This window comes from Cynoglossus semilaevis, chromosome 14 (genome assembly GCF_000523025.1).
Source record: "Cynoglossus semilaevis isolate Cse_v1.0 chromosome 14, Cse_v1.0, whole genome shotgun sequence".
Classification (NCBI taxonomy): domain Eukaryota; kingdom Metazoa; phylum Chordata; class Actinopteri; order Pleuronectiformes; family Cynoglossidae; genus Cynoglossus; species Cynoglossus semilaevis.
The window spans coordinates 25,867,784-25,879,282 of NC_024320.1; the positions used below are offsets into that span (position 1 = coordinate 25,867,784).

Here is an 11,499-nt window from a genome sequence, read left to right on the forward strand (position 1 = left end):
GAGGTGAGGAGGGGTGGGGGGGGTGAGAGTGAGGTGCACCATGGACAGTCAGATGGGTCCTTCCTGTTGGTTATTGTTCCTAAAGAGACTGGTCCAAAGATGGACTGGTCCAGGTCAGACCAGTGGAGCCTGGACAACAGACAGACTTTGACAGACGCTGGAGTTGTTAGCACAAGTCCATGATGAAAATCCCACTGATATCTTTATCATTATACTTTACGTAAAGGAAGTTAAAAGTGAAACTGAAGTGAAACAAAGGATGAAGAGCAGCCACTTGTCACGAGGCTGAGTCGACAGTTAAGGCTCAGCAGGTCACACGGGTTCATTTTGGGTAAATACTGAAATGACTTTACAATATGATCCACACTCGACCACAGGGGATTTGAACCACTGCGTCTCAACAGTTCTTTGGTAACTTGGGGAACATCACTGAAGTTGATTTGTTTCAGATTCACTGATGAAATGAAGGAATGATTAGAGATGGAAATGAAAAAATGAGTCAAAGAAAAGAACAAATAAAGTCTGATTTCTTGGCACAAAGTAAAATTGGATTAAAAATAAATCAATGTAAATAATATTGGTTTTCTTAGGATGTCTTCCAACGGCTGACTCATTTTAATGAGGTTACAACTCATTAAACTGCAGAGAAAATTCAATTAAATTCAAACATGCTATCAGTGGCCTCGGTCTGAGGACACGGAACCGATCCAGGTCTCTGAGACCACACACAGCCAGGAGATCACAGCAGATCACAGCAGAGCAAACACCAGACTGAGGAACGAACACACACACACACACACACACTCACACTCACACACTCAGCGTAGAGCAGCAGTGTACTGACCTACAGTAGGACTATTCATCCAGACTGATGTCTTATATTAATGACCACATTCAGGTCTGAGTCTCTGGTCTCAGACTCTGGGCTGAGACTCTGGTCTCTGGTCTCTGGTCTTTGGTCTCAGACTCTGGTCTCAGGCCCTGGTCTCAGGCTCTGGTCTCTGGTCTCTGGTCTTTGGTCTCAGACTCTGGTCTCTGACTCTGGTCTCTGGTCTCTGGTCTTTGGTCTCAGGCTCTGGTCTTTGGTCTCAGACTCTGGTCTCTGACTCTGGTCTCTGGTCTCTGACTCTGGTCTCTGGTCTCTGGTCTTTGGTCTCAGACTCTGGTCTTTGGTCTCAGACTCTGGTCTCAGGCCCTGGTCTCAGGCTCTGGTCTTTGGTCTCAGGCTCTGGTCTTTGGTCTCAGACTCTGGTCTTTGGTCTCAGACTCTGGTCTTTGGTCTCAGACTCTGGTCTCTGGTCTCTGGTCTTTGGTCTCAGGCTCTGGTCTTTGGTCTCAGACTCTGGTCTTTGGTCTCAGACTCTGGTCTTTGGTCTCAGACTCTGGTCTCAGGCCCTGGTCTCAGGCTCTGGTCTCAGGCTCTGGTCTCTGGTCTCTGGTCTTTGGTCTCAGACTCTGGTCTTTGGTCTCAGGCTCTGGTCTTTGGTCTCAGACTCTGGTCTTTGGTCTGAAGGCAGCGGTGAAACCTGGCTGGACTTTAATCAAGAACAAAGAAAAGTAGAATCTTCAACCTGTTTGTTGGTCGCTTCTTTGGACGGGACAGAGAAGGTCTCCATCAGAGACTGTAGAGGAGACGTAGAGGAGATAGGGGGCAGACTTACACTGAACCACCAGGACTCTGAGCCACCCTGTGCCTGTGTGTGTGTGTGTGTGTGTGTGTGTGTGTGTTTGACAGATCTACACTGTTGATTCCTGGTCTGTTTGACATCAAAGAAAGAACTAAAGTGGGCGTGGCCAGCTCTGTCCCAGACCGGTTTATTATCATCTCCAGGTGTGGAAATTCAAACTGTGTACGATCCACAAACAGATCACGTTACGTCTCCGGGCTAGAATTCTCTGGAATCTGTTTCACAGCTCGTTAGTCTTCATCAAACCGTCCGATCTTTAATTACTTCACTGTAGTTTTTTCAAAAAAGTTTCACTTTGTTTGTTAATTGTGTGTGTTTTTTAAATATTGTAAAACAGGGGTGTCCAGTGATGTTCCTACACTGAAAACTACAAATATATATTTACTCCTTTGATTAAATGGCTGTAGTTGTATGGCACAATACAAGTCTCCTTACTTTAGCTCTAGTGATTAGCATCTTAAAACTAAATGAAATCTATCATTTTTAATTTTGTTGTTTCTTTAAATGTAATTGCTCAGAATCCACCGGTAGACCCAGATCCACTTGTAGACCCAGATCCACTGGTAGACCCAGCTCCACAGGTAGGCCCAGATCCACTGGTAGAACCAGATCCCCTGGTAGAACCAGATCCCCTGGTAGAACCAGATCCCCTGGTAGAACCAGATCCCCTGGTAGAACCAGATCCACTGGTAGAACCAGATCCCCTGGTAGAACCAGATCCACTGGTAGACCCAGATCCACCGGTAGATCCCTGCTCTAAAATAACCAACATTTAGTTTTTCCAATAATTAAGGATTTTTGTGTACCCTACACTACATTATGCCAACAGAGGGCAGTACTGTGTTTTCACAATATTTAGAGGGGCGCTGTTTTACACATCATAAAACGCTCTCTCAAAAAGGGGACGGCAGTGTGGGCTTTATTCTGAAAAAGTGAGGACGCCGGCCGCCAGAAAATAACGCTGTCATCAAACAGACTGGGACAAGTTCAACAATAGCATAGCCTAGCAGAGAACATACTGTGAGTTTGAAGAAGAGCAGACCAGACCAGACCTAACAAACACAAACACTACAAACCTCTGTGACCATCGACTAACCACTCACACTGACCAGGACAAAGACAAACACCAGTGACACCGGTCGGCTGGGTCAACAAAACATACATGAGGCTTCTGTCCACACAAAATGTCGGGAGGGAAATGTATGTTTTTGTGGGTGTCAATCATATCACGTTGACCTTGAACTAAAACCCAAAGGTTTTAGCCATTTTTTAAAAATTAAAAATAAATATAAAAATTAGTTTTATACTAAAAAAAACAAAACAACGCCCCGTGTGGCGTGTTTTTCTGTGACACCAAACGTCCCTCTGAAGTCCTGTAAGACAGGAAGGAAGGGTCAAAATCCACGCACATCTTCCTGTCTTCACATTTGCTCATTTGTAGGAGTCACTTCTCAGCTTTGACGACCTGGATGATGTGACGAACAAACACAAACGATACGCGGAAGAAGAAAGTGGAGGAAGTGGAATTCAGTGGAAGTCTCGAGTAACCTTTCCTTCCTAACTCCAGTTAAAAGGTTTTAAAATGTCTAATCATCACCTTAGGAGCGTCTGGTGGCCAGTTGACAGCAAGTACTAGTTCAAACTTACTGGCAAAGAACACATTTGTTTTCCTTTCTGTAGCTGTGTTATCGAGCTAGCTCAGGCCTTTCCTTCACGCTCCGACGGACTTCCACTGACACGTTAGCCAACTGTTGACTCATGGAAAAGCTTTTAACTGAGCAGGGTTAGCCTGCTAGCCTAGTCATCATTAAACTGACAAGACACAAGACCATCAATAATGTACCATCCATCCCATAATAATAGTTTCCTAGTTCCCACCCCTTCAGCCGACTGCTTCACTGACATCTTTACCTTGGCTGAATTTTTTACTTATAGAAAAAAAAACACAATATGGTGAGATGGAGATTACGTGACATGTAAAACCACCCAGCTTTGTTCTGAGCTTTGTTAAAGAGTTCAAAGGAATGCCAACCATCAAACCTCTTCTTATTGGCCCAGAAAAGAACCAAAACAAAACAAGGTAGGATTTTGATTTGAACGTTCGTTAGTCAGATCTGAGTGCAGCCATTTTCTCTGTATTAGCTCTGTATTGATCCCAGAGCTTTCTGAACCATGAACTTCCTTCATGGTAGCAGGACAACATCTACCACTGCACTGGGACTTTGGAGGTCAAACCCATTCAACAGGATGGCATTTCCCTGATTGGTAGAGAATCCATGAATAGAAATGTGGATAATGACATTTTCAAACTTTTAAAAAGATGATTCATACTCTGGTGAACACATCTGAGGTTTCCTCATCATTCTCCCAAAAATCAATAAATGGTTCCACGATAAGCTTCCAAAGAAAACGTTGGAAGTCGCTTTGCCGAATGATTTGACGTAGCGTCCTTTATGAGGCCTGTGAGGAAACAGATGAGCTGCAGCCATCACACTTCACTGCTTTTCTAAACAACCAGATTTTTAAAGGCCCACAGCGACTATCTAAACATACATGAAGCTGCATCAGGTGCCAAACACTGAGGCCATCAACCACCACAACCTCCACCCCTCTGTATATCTAATGAAATACTTTTCCAAGGAATGTCAGTCAATCCTGAAGCCGTGTCTCTGACTTTGGTTCATGTCCTCCAGTCTCTGGTTGAGGACGTGAACCATCGTAACACGTGAACCATATCTTTACGACTATGGTTGTAAAGATATGCTATTAGGAAGTGTGCCAGCTGGTCTCTGACATCACAGCTAACTGTTGGTTGGAGCGTAAACAACCTGTAAAATGACTGACTACGAAGACCTGGTGACCCTGAAGACTGGAGGGGAATTCCTTCACACTGGTTCTGACCAGATGTTGACGACACATTCCAGTTGAACCAAGTCTGACGATCCTTCTCTGACAAACTGAAAGTATTCTTTACAAAGGTACAGCCCTAAAAGTGTTCATTTTACATATTTTATATGTAAAAAGGCCTCCAATATCAAGTCAATACTCAAAACTAGACTTTTGTTAGCAACAACATCATAGTTGATGTTAATGTTTTGTATTAGGCCTTGTTAGCTGGGTCAGCGTTACAGCTGTCGTACTGTAGCTGTGGCTAAAAGACTTAAATTTCAATTAAAACAAAAACTATGAACTTCAACGATGGTTACCCCATTTAGATTGGTGGAAAACTAGTGAACATTAATCCCAGTTCCTCATCCCAGTAAGTGACCAACACTGGTGACTTCAGTTAATGGTACCGACACTGTGTGGTTGTAGTGACCAACACTACCAGACTTCTTCAAAAATTCAATTCTTAGAAACGTTTTCTTGAAAGCGAGCCCAGGAATACCAGACTTGGTTGACCAGCATATCAGACCAAACGTCTCTTTTATGGAGACCGTTGGCAATAAACAGTTCTGAAGTAGAACTATGTGTGGACGTTTCAGTCTTCTGAAGACACTCAAGGCCAAGGGAGGAGATGGAGCTGGTCAACAGCTGCTGGTCAAACAAAGAGCTCAGATCATTTTGTCTGTGACATCTGGATGTTCTCCAGGGTTAACGTTCTCTGCAGAGGTTGCTAACATCATCTTTAGGTCCCGATGAGATGTGGCAACAGTGGAGTGGAGTCGGGGTTCGTTACTGATTTCATCTCTCACCTTTGATCTATAAAACGCTGTGTGATGTCAGACTGAATGCAGATCATGTGACATCACCTTGACTTGGTTCCATTGTTAAGTGGAGTCTGCTGGCATAAGTGTGTTTTTTATTAGAAACACATGTTGCTAACCTTTAGAGGTTTGGCAGCTCCTGCCACATATCGAAGAGTGGCTACGAGTTTTTAGCAGTGCTGCCATATTTAAAAATGATTCACCCAGAAGTTTATTACTGAACTAATAGTTATAGTTACACCAGCTGTGGCGCCACAAGCATCAATTTACTTTACTGGAGAAACTCACCTTGACTTACACATAGTACACTTTCATTGTCAGTTCTGGTCAGATGAGCAAAGAAGAAGTCACAGCTCCACAAGAGCCACAAGGTCAACCCACTGAAGTGAGCTTTGACCTTGTGGCTAAGGATTGTGGGAACCGTAACAAGTGAAATATAATAACTAAGCAACTCAGCAATCTTTGGCATAGTAAGTCTTTAGGCCTGTGGATCAGTGATCAGTAAAACACACGAGGACTAAGTACATGAACAGCAACAGACTGTAAAAAAAAAGTCCCCGATCGGGGCCCCTCGAAGTTGGGTTTTAATATCGACAGCTCCCTCATACACCAAAAACAGCACGGCCTCAGAACCTGGCAAGCTCCGCTCAGCTTCCTGGAGCAGCTCGCTCTCTAATTTAAACTTGATTGCCGTGGGCTCTCTGTGTGTGTAGCTGGTGAAATATGAGTGCGGAGAGGAGACGACGGAGGCTTGGCCCCAGGTTTGCTCTCCGCACAAAAACGATTGGTCCTGCCCAAGTTTGAGCCTATGAATGCATATGCGCACACACACACACACACACACACAAGTCTGTATCAAGGTCTTGGAGCCTGTGTGTGTGTGTGCGCTTGTGTGGTTTTTGGCCAGAGCCAGCGTAGAAGTGGGTCTGCCAGTGAGAGCCGTCTGCAGGGAATCAGGTCGGAGCTGAAGGCCGGCTGAATAACTGCACCTTTCTCAGAGTTTGGAGACGAGTCCAGGACCACTGAGCCCAGCTTCACAAACGAACAAAGTACACTCAAGTACACGCCACAGTACAGTCACCACACTGTATTTATGCAGTTGTTAAAATGCTGGACTTGGTGAATGCAATGATTCTGACTGAAACAATGGAGCGACTGTAGCTGTAACTGTAATCACTGCCTCGATAAATTAATCCACGAGAGAAGCAGAAAAATGATGGATCCAGTGTCTCGGGTTTCGCTGCAGTTAAACCATGTTTTTAATGTGTATTCAAACATGTTTGTACACGCTTTCTGGTAAACATGTTTGTAAGTCAAAAATGAACTTTAGTTTTCTTTTTATAGGAACAGAAGGGCGCCTTAATCCTTGGGCGGCGCCGCCATTCCAGGGGTAAACAAGTGGTGTCGCTGTTTTTCCTTTTAATGTGTACCCTCTGTGCTGAAGCGTTGAAAATCCTGGAGAAATAATGTTCCACTTCTATACTAGCTTGTTTCAGCCATATTTTTAGGATGATTTACCTGAACAGCAACAGACTGTGTCGGTGAGGGTGGGGACCCAGTACCACTGTAGACCCTCTCTGGTCTAAGACAAAACAACTATTAGCCAGTCTCCTTAACTCATTAACCCACCAACTGAAGCTAAGTTGGCTGGACTATTTCAGAACAAAAAATACACAGGAGACAAATCCAGAAAAAAGAGAAACCAGGAGAAAATAAACACAAAAAGACAGAGTCAAAACCTCAGGAGCAAAAAAAGTTTAAAACAGTTCAAAATGGTAACACCACCAATTAGTGACTTGGCCAGTCCCTATAAATATATTTATATATTTGATGGGAACAACAAGGCGGCGCTATTCTGTCAAATTACTATGTTTAAAAAAAAAAGAATTTTAATGTGTCACACTGTTGTTCAACACCAGAGGGCCAACTTGTCCCAGTTGTTTGTGATCACGGACTGTTTTGAGGGACACCTCTGGGGGCAGTCTGCTCAGTTCTGTGTTTTAACTCTTGCCATGCTCAAAATATAATTACAAATATCATGTAATATGAAGCGCTTTCTATTAAGATGCCACTGCACAAACACAACCACACCAGCAACAGCTGCCGTCCAATCGTAGGCCCATCATTACTAACGGTTTTTTTACAAGGAGCTGGTATATAACGACGCACTTTCTAACAGACCCAACATGTCTGTGTGATACGGAGGACACAGCAGCGAGCACCGGAGCCACACTGGGCTTCTCTGTCTGCCCCTGATACAAAGTTGCCTCCGTTGACTGTACTTGAGGTGATGAAATGAAAACAAGGCAACATTGGAGTCTGCAACTGGAGTCCAAAACAGCTCCACTTCTACTACGTCAACTAGATCAACACCATATCCTTGAAAAACACTGGGATCTTAACACACAGATGTTCACACCTCCATCCAGGTAACTCCAACAACTCCGGGGGGGTGGTCACATGACCACTTAACGATCATATTGTTGGGGCCCATGATCACTTTACTCGACAACACCCGCCCCTTTGGGGTGGATAGTACGTCAACTAGATCAACACCATATCCTTGAAAAACACTGGGATCTTAACACACAGATGTTCACACCTCCATCCAGGTAACTCCAACGACTCCCAGTCACATGACCACTTAACGATCATATTGTTGGGGCCCATGATCACTTTACTCGACAACACCCGCCCCTTTGGGGTGGATAGATACCTGGAAACTCCCCACCAGAAAACTAGAACTGATGAAGCTCTTGGATGCGAGGAGAAACGTCGTCAACTTGAGGACTTGAACTTAACTTAAGTTAGTTAGTTTTTTTTAACTTAACTTAACTTGAGGTGAGTCCAGTTGACTACTTTAAAACTGCTTTGGAGGTTGTTTTGCCATATTGATCAACTGGGATAAGTTTTTGTTTTTGGAAACAGAAAAAAGCAACAAAGGCTAGCTGAAGTTTCACAAACACATCATGGTTTTTGGCAGTAAATGAACCCCCTGGTCCCCATGTCCCACTGTCGGACACCGATCGTGTGTGTCATTTTCTGCCAACTTTAAAACAAACCCTGTCATCTTAGACCTCAAACACGGGGAGTCCAGGTCCTCGTGGTACGTGTTCTGTTGAACTTTGCACACCTTCTAACTCCACGGTGTTTGTCAGTTTGGACACTGAGCCCCCGGGTACATGGATGTTGACGATGAGCAGAAACAGGACGAGGTTCATAAACACAGATGAAGCCGACTCTGCCTTTCACTTCATCATCTCTGAGTGTCACAGCCAGCTGCTTGGATAAACACAAGTGCACAGTGATGTCATCGGATAGCACCGGAGGGTAAGGCTCAAATTCTGCCACTGATTTGCAACATTCACTTTGTGATGGAGAGTTAGAGTTCCAGGGAACAACCTGGAACAACCTGGAACAACCTGGAACAACCTGGACTTCACTTTATTCCACAGACAATCGGTGTGAAAACCACAAACTGAGCTAACTTTTTAGCACACATCTGTGTCCAACTGTCCTCACTACTACTACTACTACTACTACTACTACTACTACAACTCACTATTACCACTACACCTACGACCACTCCAGTCCCTCAGGCTTCATCTGTCGTTCTCTTCCTCTTCTCTTCCAGATGCGACTACATTCCTGTTCAGTTCTATTTCAAGCCTCAGTCACTCCACAGACTGAAGGAATGCACATCTGTAGTGAAGACATGTCCCACTGTCCAACTGTCCCAATGATCGTTCATAGCTCCCATCAAAATTATTGATCAAGTTTAAAGTTTTGTCTTTGGTTACCTATTAACATGTGTGGTCAAAGTCCTGGCTCGGGTCAAAATGTGGACCGTGTTAAAGTGAGTCTCATATTTCCATCAACTGTTGGAGACACAGTGGTTTTTTAAAGTTCAAATGAACAGACTCTGGTTCACAGTGTTGATTCACAAAGACACAGAATTAGAGTTGAAGAAATAAAAAATATCAATGTACTTCAAATGAGAATTAACCTTGTTTTCCATAGATGTTTTGACCAGAACTTCTGCTGGACTTCAGCAGCTACGTTACCACGTGAGTAGAACACGCAGATCATTAACGTCACCCAGTTTACGATTAAAGTATTCCACTTGTATTGGTGTAATGAAAGGTACTTCGTCTGAAGGACTAAAAACACGGTAACAAAGAGAAACAGAAAACGACTCCAGTGTCTACTACTCCTGAGTTTGACGGCAGCTGACACCAGATTCTGATTGGATGGATTGACTGTCAATCAACTTGGTTTTTCTACTCATTAGATACACCTTCTATTTTCCCTTATTGTCAAGTCCTTCTGAATAAGATCATAAATCACATGACTCTCTGTTGGTGGAACCCAGAACCAGTGCCAGATCAGCCCAGACCGGCCCAACAGCACACGGATTTCTGGTTTCACATTTCTAGCTTGGACGTACCTCAGAGTTGGCCCAGAACACTCCAGCACAAAGTTGTTCAGAACAACAAGAATAATCTCATTGATTGGCCGCCATCATAATTATGTCACATGTTCAACCCTATCAAACCATCCTGTTGGACAGACAGGACTCAGAGAACTACTGTGGTTTATCTGTACTATAAGACCACATGTTCAACCCTATCAAACCATCCTGTTGGACAGACAGGACTCAGAGAACTACTGTGGTTTATCTGTACTATAAGACTGTTGGATTAGGGTTGTACAGTACACTAACTGTAAATATAAATATACACACAAACATCTCATTAAACTATGTGAGATTTTTTATTTTATTATTTATTATTAAGTGTCAGGTTTTTAAAAAATCCTAAATAATATATATATTTCAGAAATAATAATGCTTCTAAAAGGAATGTTTTTATTTTACTATGTTTAAATCAGAGCCTCATATGATGACTATTCTGGTTTCCTATTATAATTCCTAATTAGTAATAATTAGTATTTGCTGTAATCGATGTCAGAGCTTTATCACTGTGAAGATTTTAAAAACATCTCGCTGATTTTAATTGGTCGAAATTCAGTCATCGCTGAAGCCCAAACAAGGACAAGGAAAAACAACTCCTTCGAAGCAAATATCGTCCAGCATAAAACAAACAAACACTAGTTACAACATAAATAACCGTTTCCTATGTTTAAAGAACCAGACAAGTTAAAGATGGGGCTTTAACCAGATCTTCGCGTGACATCCTGTCCGTGGACGACACAGGAGTAAATCCTCTCCGTGTTTCTGTCCCGTCACAAACTCACACCGAGGAACTTTTCCTTCCCTCGGACAAACTCACAGCATCTTATCCGCTTATTTCACTTCTACGCCTTCAAAACCTACCTTGAAAAAATGTCGCCGAGTCACACAGGCATTATTATGTTGTCGCCGTCCATGGCTGGGACTTTTATCGTGCTCTTCCTCGGCCCCCTGGAGAGACTACAACCGGAGCAGCGGCGGAGAGCAGCTACAAAGTCGGACTAGGAGGAGAACCAGCGAGGGGAGGGGATTGGAGGAGACGGACGCCGTCCTATTGGAAGAGACGGCCGTCAATCATCAGGCGCAGTGGGTGGGTCGTAACTGTAAAGTGATTAAGGAGGCAGAGCTATCAGGAGTCAGGAATGTAGCTGTGGAAAAACATGGAAAAGTATGACAGATAATCAGGGCCACATGGATTTTTCTGGCTCAGAGTGTGGCGATTAAAATGACTCGATGTCAGTAAGTTTATTTTATTTCTGTTTCTGAAAAAACGGCGATTAAAATGACTCGATGTCAGTAAATTTAAAAAATTTCACTTAGCATGGTGAAGCTGCTAAAGCTGCTAAAGCTGCTAAAGCTACACACGGCCCCAAGTATACATTGTTACTATGATGATATCAAACTTGTCTTTTTGTCTTGCACTCTTCGTATTTTCTGCAGATTAATCCAAAATGTTTTTTGATTCTGAGAGATGGTTTTTATAATCTGATCATTTAAAACTCTTCTGAGAATTTGGATTCTGTGTATTTTCATCTGTTGTTCACTTTGCTTAGATTTACTGCAGAATTTCCATTGAACAGTAGAAACGTTTGTGTAGGGTTTGAACTCTTGACCTTTAGGCTACGAGGTTAGA

The 11,499-nt window shown here is 43.3% G+C and overlaps 1 protein-coding gene across 1 annotated transcript in view; it reads right to left on the reverse strand.

Annotated features, from left to right (window-relative positions):
- The window catches only part of il11ra (interleukin 11 receptor subunit alpha), a 31,804-nt gene extending 20,931 nt beyond the window's left edge, over nucleotides 1–10,873 (reverse strand). The window contains exon 1 of the mRNA XM_025062071.1: nucleotides 10,731–10,873. The gene's annotated coding sequence lies outside the window, so the exon portion shown is untranslated. The remainder of the gene's footprint in view (nucleotides 1–10,730) is intronic.
- Between the last annotated feature and the right edge of the window lie 626 nt (nucleotides 10,874–11,499).